The sequence below is a fragment of the Xiphias gladius genome, chromosome 6 (genome assembly GCF_016859285.1).
Source record: "Xiphias gladius isolate SHS-SW01 ecotype Sanya breed wild chromosome 6, ASM1685928v1, whole genome shotgun sequence".
NCBI lineage: Eukaryota > Metazoa > Chordata > Actinopteri > Istiophoriformes > Xiphiidae > Xiphias > Xiphias gladius.
Window position 1 is genome coordinate 23,263,944 of NC_053405.1, and position 14,715 is coordinate 23,278,658.

The 14,715-nt window shown below is 41.4% G+C and overlaps 1 protein-coding gene across 1 annotated transcript in view; it reads left to right on the forward strand.

Annotated features, from left to right (window-relative positions):
* Window positions 1–7,939: 7,939 nt before the first annotated feature.
* Window positions 7,940–14,715, forward strand: part of lnx1 (ligand of numb-protein X 1) — a 60,652-nt gene continuing 53,876 nt past the window's right edge. The window contains exon 1 of the mRNA XM_040127827.1: window positions 7,940–8,156. The gene's annotated coding sequence lies outside the window, so the exon portion shown is untranslated. The remainder of the gene's footprint in view (window positions 8,157–14,715) is intronic.

The following is a 14,715-nucleotide window of genomic DNA, read 5'->3' on the forward strand; positions in this document are numbered from 1 at the left end:
TGCTGGTATTTTCTCCACTGAAGTCTTTAAGGATGATGGTCTCCATTACTAGTATCTTTACTGTGTCTTTAAAACTGGAGAACTTCGTCAAACAAATACCATTAGTCATTTGTCCAAATGGAACTGCGACAGTAACTTTTGTCATGCAACCCACACCGCCACAGTTCATGTCACCATGTAGTCTTTTTGCCTCTTTGTCGTGCGCTGTACATCATATCATGGTGTCCTACTATTCTGTCAGGTCTGGCCAGGACTATGAATTAGATGGCTGCCCTTGTCTGCACCCTGTGGGCTTCCTTCCTGTTTTTACATCTTTTTAACACTGAGCCTTTTATACCCACAAGCCTCAATGTCTCCATTGCCTTTTTGAGCCCAGACTCCGGAATACAGGATTGGATAGAGAGCGAGTCAGTGAGACATTTTTTGTGACAAATAATTATAGTAACCGAGCTGTGTCTTCTTTTTTCCTCCACTGATTGAAACGATTTCCCTCCAAGTTACGCTGTAATTGATCTGCAAACTGAACCATGTTGTTGCTTTTTTTTTTTAATATTTATCATAATGCTGAGAGCGAGTACATATGAAACTGCAGAACATGGAGTTCTATCACTCCAGCTTCTTTCTAATACACTGGATCTACTTGAGGGAGCAAAAGAACCTTCCATGTATCAGTTGTATTTTATAGTATACTGCTGCTGCTTTCTCATTGAGTGAAGAAATATGTATGAAAACTTGAATGCACTATCCAAACTATTACAGCTCGGCACGTGTCTGAGAGTCTAGAATGAAATAAATATGAATTTATTATGAGACGTTCTGCCTGTTGTGTAACATTTCTTTATAAATTATTAAATCCTGAAAGTGATTACACTCTGGACCTTGTTACGCAACGCAGCATCCCAGGATCACTGGTGCTATATTCAGACTTTCAGAGCTGTTGGTCAAGACACCACACAGGAAGAAAGAGAGATGAATATTTGACCCTTTGTTTAAGATGAGGAACTTTACGATCTGCTGTCTCAGCTCTACCACTCATCTACACCTGAAACACAGCTATAGCACGCCTGCCATATGAAAAAAGTGGAAGGTGTGCTACGGTATAAAGGAAACTACACAATCCATTCTATTACCCAAGTTAATTGAATCTGACAGATTGTCAATTTCATTTATGGGAGCAACTTTAAGGTTAACAGTTGCAATTAGTTTTGACACGCGGTGGGTGAAGGCAATCGGCAGGGTTAGACAGTGGATCTATAGCAGTGCATATGTAATTAAGGCGTTCATCTGTGCCCAGGGCCCGCCGCCAAACAGAACACGCGAAATGCAAAGGCTGCTTTAAAGCTGTGATAAGTCCAGCTGCAGATGTGAGCACATTTTATTGTGTGTTCAGTTTTTCTCTGTCACCCCCCTCGCCCCGCACGGCCAAGCCCACTATGCATGTGTGTGCATTACTTAGTACAGGAATAAATACAGAAGGTTAGTACATGTACTCTCACATCCCTTCCTCTTTAAGTATGGTCCGTTTTCCTTTGCGTGTGTATTACTGTGTGCTTACAGTACGTGTCAGGTCATGTGTGGCAGGGTTGACAGGCCATCAGAGCCGCTGTGGCAAATGAAAGTGATGCTCAGGAGGAGAGATGCCTGGAGGAAGGCTGGGAATAAACAGTTGGATCTGTGACGCACTTTGAAGCACACATCTGAGAGGAAATAGGGAGGAAGGAGAGGGGGAAAGAGCAAGCGGAGAAGGGACAGAACTGAGTAGCTGTTTTCAAGCCCTTGCAGAGCAGAATCTGTAACTGACTAGGCAGCAGGTCATCTTTCAAATGCAGAGCAGCCAAACTCTGAGGACTTAACTTGCAGCCAGGAGTCCTTTCAGCATGAGCACGTATCTACACACGAGTATGGACATGCTTAAAATCAAAAGACAAGAGGTTGACCTGCAGAGCAGAGCTTCAGACTGACTTCTGATTACAAAAAAGTTTTGACCTCAGCTTCATCTAATGAAACCTGGATTTATAAAGCAGGTAAAGGTGGCTGGAACAAGCTGACAAGATGATGATATATCAGATAAGACTGCCGTGCCTATAGCAACAACCAGAGGCAGAGGCAGACACAGTGACTACGTTTCCTACACGTTCATGTCGCAGAAAAGACAAGAAACTGAGGTCCTCACGGGGCAGACATTATGTGATTAGAGAACTCGACGGTTCACAGATTCTCTGCACTACAAATGTAGGTTTTAAAGAATGTATTTACTGCAGTGGAGGATTAGGGTCATGGTATTGTACCAGCATGATAAGAAGAGCTGAGATTACTGATATTCTTATCTAAAGTCCACCACTACAGGCGGGACTAGTCCGCTTAGTCCAACCCAGAGGAACGTATGAACACACTGTCATCTATGTGTGTATGCATGCAGTATGTGTGAGTTGGTCAGTGTGTGGGTTGTTTTCTCTGGACGGTCATGTTTATCATACTTCTTCTGAAAGTTTAAAATCTTATCCTCAGGCAGTGGCAGTCAAGCTGCTGTGAAAAGATTTACTCGAGTCCCACACAAATCAGAAACGTACAGTGAACATCTAAACATATCCTGTCTCCTTTACTTTGAGTATATTGTGTGCTGTGGAATGCAGGACCATTACAACAGAAAAAGAACGAGGAACAACGTGCTGTGAAGGGTAAACAACAACAGTTTGCAGGTGGCAGAGCAATTTCACTAATATCCTCATTGCATGACATCTAGAGAAGAGGAGTAATGATTGCCTGGTGTAGTCAGTCAGAATAAAAACCTGCATATCAAGAATGGCCCTATATTGTACACACTTGACCTTCTCTGCTAGTAGGTTCACTGAACAACCATATCTTATAGAAATTATGTTTATATTCTACTAATTTGTTTTGGCAATTACAATGGCGAAAGGAAATGAAATTGCTGCCTGGATTTCTGTTCACTGTTTTTTGTAGTGTGGCAAGTTCAACATTAATGTACTGGACACAATTCGCAAAGAGAAGGTCAAGGTGGATGGCGGCTTGAGTTATGACACCAGTGGCCAGGATTCGAATCCTGAGTCCTGTGTGTGGGCAGGTTAAGGCAGTAAAAGCATTTTGCTTAAAGTTTGGGGAAACCCATGGTTTACGTTAAATGGAGACTGTCCTCCAGAGAAACAATACGTTTTCTTTCAAGTGACAAAGCTCTCTAGCGGCTGAAGTAATTATGACAGGAGCAAAGGAGGAAGTCAGGTGACGTTGTTATAGAGCAACAAAGTCAACGTAGGGCGGAGGTTGGCATGGATGGATGGGTCAATAAAACATCAGACTTTATTTCGGTTTTCCATTTCCAACAGACAGTCAATGTAGCTTTGTTTTCTTTTTAACCTGGATGACGAAGGTCCACTAACTTAAACAACCTAGTCACTTTAACCAAACCACAGTGTTTCCCCAATCTTAACTAAGTACTTGATCATGGCTATCACTTAACCCAAACCATGATCCCTTTCCCTGAACTTGTAAAATTATTTGTAAAAAAAAATTCATTTTTGTGGATAAATTTAACCGAACCTTAATCATAGTGCGGTAACATCGTTAAACTGATTTTAAACAGTGATTTGTAACAGATTTGGAAATGTTTTGCCGGTACACGTTAAATGTTAAGAAAGTAAACATGCCCTATCTTGTATTTGAAATCACTTTGGACTTTTTTAGTATTTCACCGAGACCATGATCTTTCCATTAACGCCTATCATTTAACAATTCACTGATACGTTCAGAAAATGATCAACATTTTCTCACTTAATTATGTCATAATGTTGATAGAAAATGTTATCTAGAGAGCATTACATTTCCTTCAAAACATATTAGTTGTTGCCAATTCGTAGTACACAAGAATAATTTCCTGGACTGTATTGGATCATGTTTGTATCAATTGCGATGGAACATCAGAACACCAGAAAACTCGGGATTGCTGTATGATTGAAGAGTTGGTTTATTTGAGGGATTAACAACAGTATATGTGGTAAATATCGCACTATAGCCTTTAATGTAGCATTTATATACATTGAACAATGGACTTAGGGTATTCTGGGGCATCCTTGTTTGTTTGTGATTGTCAGACACTTCTGTACAATTTTTGTAACTTTCCATAACAATCAAAGTTATGAAGTACGCCCACTTCACACATCCAGTTGGTAGAGGTGAGAAAGTAAGTCAGGGTTTGAACTTATCTCTCTTGCTCTCTTTTTTCATTCCTCATATAACTTCTTCCATCACTTTTCATGTGTACATCAAAGCGCAAGCAGGACGATGCTGTCCGAAAGTTTCCGCCATGACACAAGTTGGCCTTAAACGAGGTCGGACAACACTTTGTACTTCATACCCCGGCCTTGACTTTGACTCCCACGAGAAAAGAATGCGGCATCAGTCTTTATTGGCAAAAATGTACCACAATGTACTGAAGTAAATCTAACACTTCTCTAACTTTCCCTGTTTATGTAATAGGCTTTCTGTGTGCTGAAACAAGCCCAGCTTTTATGTGTATGTGTAACACTCCTCTTAGGTCTATGGATTGTAGTAATTAGGTAGCTGCTGGCTGCGGAAGTACATTATTAATAACTTTGCTGAAAACACAGCACACACACACAGATTCACACACACACACACACACACACACACACACACACACACACACACACACACACACACACACACACACACACACACACACACACACACACACACACACACAAACCCACACAAACCCAAATCCTCCACCAACTTACAAAGTGTAACGAGCAAATGAGCACACAGAGACCCATCGAGGTTCTGTGAGGGATCAGAGACAATCTTGATCCTTTTAGGGATGAGATGTCCTGAATGCAGGTCTTCCATTATCGGACAGCCGAGTGATGAGGAGCACAACCCCATTTTAACACTAATCGCTTCAATGTATTCACCATCACATTCTGAATGATTAAGCCAGGAAGCATTCGAAGCCATCCTCGACGCCATTTAACACCATGAAAATAAGAGGAGATGCCGGATGATTTGGTAAACACCAGTGGGATCAAAGAGCATCATTCAACATGAATTATAAGTGGGAGAAAGTACAAGAGCGAGCGTGTGTGTGTGTGTGTGTGTGTGTGTGTGTGTGTGTGTGTGTGTGTGTGTCTGTGTGTGAGACTGACTTTGAGTCTATACCGGGGTGTTTGGTCCGCTGAGAGGCCATCTGTGCATTTTTGAAGTGTTTATGCGTTTCATGTGTATATGCCTGGACCGGACTGGTAATAAGCGATAAGGGTCATGGAGAGTGACAGGTTGGACAGCCGGCGGGAGTGTGTCAGCAGTCACGTGGGGTGAGCTGTGGGTTATATGACAGGGATTTCAGTTGGCACTCAGGACACAGCTGTTTCTGAGAGAGCAATGCCAAGGTGGCAGGCTGTGGCAATATACTAAAAACTGTGGCAGACCACCATCTTTAATGTGGTTCTACTCTGACCACAGACCTACCCACACTCCAGGGCTGCAATCCATTAGTTTGTCCTCTCATATGTGCGATAGCATGTTGGGCAAAACATGAGGCTGATATTGGACCTGAAACATTATTCACTCAGGTGACATCTGGGGGAGGCATCATTTTTTAGTGTGAATATTTTATTTATTTATTTTTTGATATTTTGGGAAATATGCCTAATCATTGTCGTGGCAAGAAGACAAGCTAGTCTGGCGAAGCAACAAGTGAAGACTCCTGGAAGTTAGTTTGCCTGGCCAAGAAATAGTCCAGCATATCAGTGTTAATTTAGTCCATTAAAACTAAGACAAAACTATGACAACCTTTTTTTCACGATTAAAAATAAATAAAAAATCAACCTTTGAAACGAGAACTATCACAAAATGATTACATTTTTTGTCAACTAATAAAAACTAAACAATATCGTGAAAGATGGACAAATGCACGTTTTAATGTAAAGTCCTGATTAGTAAAACAGTCTCCTCCACTCTTCAGAAGATGATTTAGCCATTGTTCTACTGCACTACTATTTACAAGGAACACCTTGCAAAGTCTGTCAATAATGTTATCTGATGTTACCTGTTCTTGGAAGAAACTGATTTATGGACTAAATTCATCCACTGAGAATAAGACAATGAGCAGCAACAAAACAACTGAGATGAACTACAAAAACATGCAGGAAGCACAGCAACATTTATAAAAAGGTAGGCTAATGTAGCTATCAAGTGCTGTGGAGGTAACGTTAAGGTTACTTTCAGTCAGCCATCTTTAGGGTTTCTATAAGGAGGAGTGAGTAAGTTTCAGGATTAATGTCGGTGGTCCATCCTCTAGATTTTCTCTAAACAAAGATCACATTATTGATGTTCTACACCATAAAAACGAGAAAATGAACAATATTTTAGTGAACAGGTGTGTGAATCTAGCTTTTTATTGACTCACTGCTCTGCAGTGAACAGCACAGGTAGCTGCGGTAACACTAGGTTAGCAGGACCAACTGTACTAGAGTAGACAAGAGAGAGCAGTTCTACTCAAATGGACTGAGTTCTGAAATGCTAACTGGATTTACTGAGGTGAGTCATTCTGTACTACTGCCGAGCAGAGTGACATGGACCCCTTGCGAGAGACACCTGTAACAATGGTAACTGTAGACAAAGATGGTGACAGTTGTAGTCTCAAAATGCATTGAAGACATAACATTTAAAGATGGATGATGAAAATGAGACTAAAACTAGACTAAAATGTCTTTAGTTTTATTTACTAAAAATAACAAAAATCAAACAACTAAAAGTTGTCTAAAACTAGTACACGTTTTTGACCAAAGACTAAAACTTAATCAAAACCAGTTGCCAAAATTAACAACTCAGATTTGACTGAGTTATGAACTAAAGAGGGAATTGATTTTTTGACGCAAATTGCAGCGATGGGGCGCAAAGGGTATTTAGGTACTTTAACTGTCTCCATAAGATGTCCGTCACAGCCAATACTGCAGCTTCAACTTGTAAATGAGCTGGTGTATGGATCAAATCAGCAGCACAAATTAAAATAATTAACTATACGTAACTTCCTGGTTTTTTTGTCCCTTTCAACTCATACAAGTGTCTTTGCCTCACGTCTCTCCTTCCACAGCTCCCCAGCAACTCTCCTGTGAGCTCTAGCTTCATATTTATCGTACAGATATAAGAGTGATTTCGATGTTCACATCTAACTCTTGTAAACTATTCCTTTACTCAAAAATATATATTTCCTTTTTTGCCATCACTAATGCAATATGACTCCAGTCCCTGTTCACTAGGAGGCATAATCTTTTGAATTCCTCCTTTTTCCTTGCAGTATTGCATTTGTGTTGCACTCTCAAAAATCGCCATTGCATCAAATTACATCATCCCTTATCACCCCACATTTACCTGTGCACATGATGAAGGTAACAAGATGGAGGTGTCCAATGTTCTTGTCATTATTTTGCTTGATAAAGTGCCCAAATGCCTTATACATCAACTTGCAGAGAGCTAACTTTAATCCCTTGTTTTTTTGTTTGTTTTGTTTTAATCATTTTTTCCTTCCATTCTAAGTCAGAGAGGTCAGTCAAGTTCACAGCATGCTGTGTCAGCTGGCACGTGTCAACCACAATCATTTCAAGATCCCCAATTACAAGACAGCAAGTTGTGTAGTATGAACAGTAAAGCAGCACAGTTTCCCTCAACTAGGATTAACAAACTCAGAGTTTTCACTAAACCCGCTGTCTGAATACATCCCTGAACGAACGCTGCAACAGGCATTCAGAACAGGCAACAGGTACGGCGACCAAAGGATGGTTCAAACCATGCAGCAGCTTGAGAGCATAAACAACCTGGCAAACTACAATGCTAGCTGCAGTTAGTTCAGTATCCTGGGGAACTAATGAGCAAAGGAGCAGCAGCTGTGCAGGCAGCCGGCTGATCAGAAGAACAGTCAGGTGATTTAACCGAGGCAAGGAACTTTTGAGGATGTCTGAGTCTGACAAAAAAAAAAAAAAAAAAACCCACAAAGTTGGCTGTGTCAGTTTAGGAGCTGAATCGTAACAGGTTTCTACATGGAAAACATCATAATGGATCTGGGCCATTTCAGAGGGGAAGAAATGCAGCCTCGCTTTACCTGAATTGTGAGGAAATAGCCGGTAAGTCTTTAAAACAAAATCTTCCAGCAAAGAGAGAGATAGATTACCACACTGACAGTCTAAGGAGTTAAAGGTACATATAATTCCACACACTGTTAGTTAGCTGAGTAAATTATAAAAGCAACATTTTGGCTACATTATCCATTTAGGGATAATCCATTTATGTTCCATACTCTCTCTATACTACTAAACGTTTTGAAAATGTCAACCATACTTAAAACAGCCTGTATAATTCCCAAACATATTTCTAGCCTTACCTTTAATATTTGGTAATTCATATTTGATTGGCTGGCAGGAGTCCATTAATAACATAACAGGATACCCCAAACATGGTTTTGGTCAACAGTTTAACCACAGATTCCAAATCACTGTGCAATGTATATCAAACTGCATGTAACCGTGGCAACACCTCCTCTGATTTGTGCCGCTTAACCAGTTACTGGAGGGAATGGTGAAGGCTGTCATTAAGGGAAAGCCAACTGACTTAAACTCAAACTGCAGTATGAACAAATGCTCCAGTGAAAGGACACTGGTCCCCCCTCATCCTCACACTGACCCCTGACCACCTTCCGAAGCTGTTGATAGTTGGGCTGCTTGACGCTGCTGCATTATGGAGAGTGGGAGCTGCTGACATGGAGCCCCCCAGAGCACCGTTAGAGCTGTCAGCAGCCGCTCAGCAGGAAATGCCCAGGCTTCAGGCCTATCAATGGGTCCTTTCAACAGAACACACCAGCCCTTTTCAGGCCAGGTAAATAAAATGTGATTCACGCCTCCCATGCAAACCCTAATGTAAACTCAACACAGCAAACACCAAATCCAGTTACTGAGTCACTGATACGGTACACCACATGCATGTGCACGTACATTGTTTTATTGGAAGCCCACAGCTGTAGTAAACAAAAACACAACTAACGCTATATAATTGATAAGGTGGATGTGCCTGAACCGTCTGCATCCAACTTGCGAGATGCGGATCGGCTGTGAAAGATAACCAGAACCATCTCCAGCCTCTGAGAAAAACTTACTTGCTTCTTAGGAAAAAATTTGATTTGAAAGTCGTTTCTGCTCACACCTGTGTGCAGAATCGACGGGGTAATTATAATGAAGTTAGTGCTGAATTAAATGAGGCAAGGCACACAGAGAGAGAGAGGAAGAAGGGGGAGCATCTGAGAGGAAGAGAGGATGAATAAGAGCATTAATTGAGGACCTGGACTAAAGGGGATAGAGGTAGCTGAGTAAATAGATTAAGAAAATAAGTCAGAGTGAAAAAAAACATCTCATAATCATGAAGATGAATTCACTGTAACTCTGTGTTTTTACTTTATTTATGAGAGGAAATTAACACATTTTAAGCAGAGGGCTTTGAAGTTGGTTCTGATGAAATGAAAGGGGAAAGAGCAGGGAAAAGTTTGTGTATATGTCTGTGTCTGAGTGTGTTTACGAGAAAGAGACAAGAGACAGACAGAGACAGAGGGAGAATGAAAGGGAGGGAAACATCTCCTCCAGACAGCTGTTTCTCGTCGTTCTGCTTCATGCTCGGTCCATCTACCTCGTTAGTTGTAACTCACGCAGCTTTCATCAGGATTTCTCACACATCTCATAGTTCGGAAAAGCAGTTTCTGTTGTGTGTGTGTGTGTGTGTGTGTGTGTGTGTGTGTGTGTGTGTGTGTATACCACCCGCCTTTTCATTAGTCACCTTGCAGCAGTCATTCACTTTGAGCCAACTGATATGTTTCAGAGCCAAAAACAGCAAAATACAGCTGACTTAGTGAAGGGTTTGCGTCAGATAAAATATTAAGCCAGAAACGTACAGGTAGACTTTGAGTGTTGCATAAGGCAGCTAACTTGTTACATTGGTGAGCTTAATGGTATGAAGCAGGACTCTCAGATCATCTGATTATCATACTGAGTCATTCCCCTGTAGGCTGTGAGCCTTTCACATAACCTTGTCTAATCACCGATCTCCCAGATCAGGAGTGTCAAGCTCCTCACATGGATGCTGGCAACTCAAAAGGCGGCACACGGACTATGCTCTGAATTATAAGTAAAGGTTGTTGCCTCCACTGGAACAAGCTGTTCTCCCCTTCCTTTTTTCCTTTCTCTGTCACTCTGCCTCCTTTTCCTCTTGTATCTCTCTCCCACCCCCTCTCTCCCCCTCTTGGCGCCCCCACCAATCCTTGCCGCTCTGATAAGAAGACAAAAGATAAACAACCCCTCCAGCATCTGCCATCGATCGCTCTGGGGTAAAAGCTTAATGGCTTGGCTCAAAGTAATAACACCCCTGGAGTTCTCTCAACTGATGGGAATGATAGATTCTCTCCCCTCAGCTGAACCTAGCGTTTGCAACCAGAGAGAGTTTGTATATGGAAGTAAGGGTGAAAGCAGGGGCACAGACAAACAAAGAAACTAATATTTTCCCCCTCTAAAGAAATACTTAAATGAACAAACGGAAACTTCATTTCTTGAGGCAGGGAGTGCACTGTTAGCTCTCTGACTGAGTTGGTTTGGGTTGTGCCCAAACACTTGTAGGGAAGAAATTAATTGATAGCAAAGCCATTATCAGTTCTCTTTTGATCCGATTGTTTATCGATTCCCTTAACGATTCCTGATCAATTTTCTGTGTGGGAAAAAAAGTGGGTCTACACAGGTTTTCAGCATCAACACAACTGTTTATTATCTCTGAGTCGGAGAACAGTGTAGAAACAGAGTAGAAAAAAGGCATGCATGTGACTCAGGTGTGAATGAAATGAGAAAAAATATTTGTACAGCATTGGTTTTCATTGAGGTTGTTTTAGTCAGAGAAAAAATCTGCTAGGCCTGCCGGTGCGGTGCTAATGTTATTGTAGCATAGGATACTTACCCTCAGTAACGGACATAGTGTTTCCCACAGGTTGACAATTTACTTGTGGTGGTGGGTGGTGCAGCGTGTGACCAACGTTCATGCGTAGACTCATGCAGTTTAGGGAGGGAGAGTGTAACCCAGGTTATTTTCTGAAGCTACAATATACAGATGTTCCCTAAACACCTCATATGCAGACTATCGGTAGAAGCTACAATTTATGGATGCTGCCTAAACGCCTGAAACACAGGCTATCAGTATACACTAGCTAGGCAGCTGCACACAGAGAAGCCTCTAGTCTCCAATCAGTTACTGCAGCACACGCAACTCAGACAACTCCGTGCATTTTGATAAGCTTTGAGGCTTACAATTCCGATCGTTCCTACAATTTGGAACCGGTTCTCATCTGGAACCAGTTCTTGATTCCCATCCCCAAACACTTGTCACTCATCTTAATGAGTTGTCCACAATAAAATAGTGTCTAGCTTGTGGCTGAGACAGCTGACATCCCTGTACCCAATGTTCTTGTCTGCCCGTTTCTAGCTAATCCATTGTTTCTTTCTCATGACCTCTAATGTTCCCTGTGCCTGATTACTCACTACTTGGAAAGCATGTACAAACCTTGGGTAAGAGATATAGTCTGGAATGAAAAATACCATTACAACTGCAGTCAGGCAAACAAGACAATTAAGAGAACACAGCCTGTGTCTTTCATGGTCACTTTACTGTAATACAATAAAGACGTGAAGACTCATTACTGAAAACAAGCGTAACATTGCTTTTACAAAAACAATTCCCTAAAAAATTACTTACGGGGTTGTGATTGCATTGGAACAAATGAACTGTTTATTGGTCATATAGCCCAGGTTTTGAAAGGGTTTTCCAGTTTTGGTTTGTGCTTTCAAAAAAAAAATTAGGATTCTGGAGCACAATCAAGGTATATACTGTAGAGAGTAGAAGTCCTGATGTAATTTCCAGGCTAAAATCTCTTCCACTAGCTTGTGTAACCCAGTGCAATCTCTCATGTAGCATCAGCCTTTCTGAAAAAGTGACACCTGTTCCTGGGGTTTACTATCCATATCCAAAGACAAATTGTCATCCACTACAGTAGCTGCTATTAGAATTTCAAAACTTTCTGATTTTTATCAATCTAAACAAATACTAATTTGTTAGCATACCAAAAGCTACTGGTTCCGTGAAACTGTATCAACACAGTAGCATGAGTACTTTCGTCACTGTACCTTCGTTCCATTCATATCCATAATGATAACCAATACACTCTTTTAAGTCATTTTAAAACTTTTTGGGTTTAATTTCTGCTGTCTAACAAAATAGCTGCAATGTTCAGTCCTCTTTGTGCTATTGTTGTTACAGCCTTGTCTGAAAAAAAGTATTTGCCTTGCATCATTCATGCAAATGAGCGCTGGACCCTTTGTATTTAATCACCCCAAACAGCTAAGGGACCAACTGTACAGTAACTGTAAGCTAGGTAGTAAAGGACGCACAAGCCGTGTCTATTTGTTCGTGTTCAGTTCAGCCTCTGACTGAACCCAGAAACTCCACTTCTTTCTGTTATTTCCCTTCAGTCACTCCCCTTTTACCTTCTGTCCCTGCACATTTATAGAATAAATTCATGAAGCCTCAGGAGTTTTTTCTCAAGCTGAAACATTTTCAACCTGCATGGAAAGTGTCTTTGTGGCAACTTGCCCTGCCCATGCTAATCGTGTCTTTCCATTGACTTTGTATACAATTACACAACCTCAAAAATTCACTTCACTGAACACACAGTAAAGCTTATAGGAAATGGTGTTTATTAAATACCTCTAAAAACAGAAATATTGTTTAAGAAATGATATTGGTTTGTTTTTTAAAAAGAACCATCCTTATTTAGTAGACCATGTAACATACATTGGAGCACGATTATGTCTCAAGGCTTAATTTTTGTAATTTTGATTTTAAATGAGATTTTACAACCTTGGAACAGAACCCAGCAGTTGAGGTTTGAGGAAGTTAGGGGGAAGAGAAGGATATTAGAAGGGGGACAGAAATAAAGAACACCCCTGCAGGTCCCTTTGTCTTTAACGCCTGTCTTTGAGAGTAGTTTCCTTCAACACTGGCTCTGTAACTTTCCATAACTTAGCCTTCTAGACCCTCCCATGAGACAATGACTGCTGCTGGTCTCCCCAGTCAACGGCAGCCTACCCTCCCGTAGAGTAACTCACTGCAAACATATGTCAAACCCTATCATGCTCACATCACAAGACCCTATATTCAGAGTTAGAGCTGGACCAGGACGATCGTGCAGCGTGAAGCTTTGAAACCATCTGTGGCACCATCTTTTTTTGGTCTACAGTCAGAAACAGTGAAGCTCAGCTACACGGAGTTTTGATAATTTAGACAGTAAATTAGGGGGACTAATTAACCGTGGAGTCATTAGTGATTTATTAGATTGAATGGTGTCAGAGACTGAAACAGTGTCATCCTCATACTAAAAATAATCTTGGCACTTCGGATGACTTCAGTAATTCATGTGGGCTTACAGAACTGCTACAGCACCAAAAATTCTCCAATTGAAATCAATCTGCCTAGAAAATTGTGTTTGCAAGGCTTTCTTCCATTTTTTTTTGTGAAACAAGGATTACTCCATGTCAATAATTCACGGGGGTCAAACGTCATGAGTGTGTTGATGAGGTGACAGTGAACAGAGACAAGCCTCCTCTGCTACTGTGGGAACAGGCGCAACCTCTGACCCCTGACCTCACCGCTGAGGCTCTCTACGGTTAGCTGTCTCTCTGGCTCTGTGGGCCACCTGATCACAAACACTCACCTTGGGCATGATAGACTGTGATGGATGGCAACCCATGAGCCGTGAGGTCAGCCGAGTCAGCGCCATACAGAGTCAACCAGCTGACCCCAAATAGGTGTGTTTATTTGGATGTGCATCTCAGTAATTCATTCAATAATTTCCTGATGTTTAAATAAACTTCTTGGAGTTTTATGTGGGCTCAATGAAATTAAAGGTGGAGAAACTAAACATGGAGTGACAGGGTGAAAGATGAAATTTGCAGGTGTCAGGTGGATATTGCTTAGCAACAAGCAGTGACTGCACACTGCTTTTGTTGCATTTGGAGGATACGTCCTGGGGAGAGCACAGTGTTGATTTTAAAATTTAAGCTAGACAAAACTGTTAATATTCCCCGATGTGTGGGTCTCTGTGTGTGTGCTGATTTATTCAGCTGATGGCCTTAGGTTCTTCCTGCCGAGTCGCACTGCGGTACCTCCAGTCTCCTATGTGTACGGCACAATGATGATATCTCCCCTCTTAATCTTCAAAGTGAGTCCTGACACTCATGAAAGTGTCCCTCTGCGTCACACCCTTCCTCTCTGTTCCGTCACAGGCGCATAGATGCATATATACATACGGGAGGTGGGGATGTTACATAAGTGTTCTATGATAGATGGAAGCGCTAGCTGGCTAGCACGTCCTATCTCTGATATCAGCAGGAGGTGCCTTAAAGACACATAGATACAGAGACGATAATGATGAGGAGTTCAAAGAGAGAAGCTCAATCCTGGTTAATAACCAGTGAACGTTACATTATTAAGCAGACCAATTTGTAAATTACATTTTCTGGGAGCTGGTGCTGTCTAGTACTGATTTAGTTTATGATTTCAGAGCTGCAGCCACTTAGACAAAAGCTAACAGCAGCTCCCGGGCAA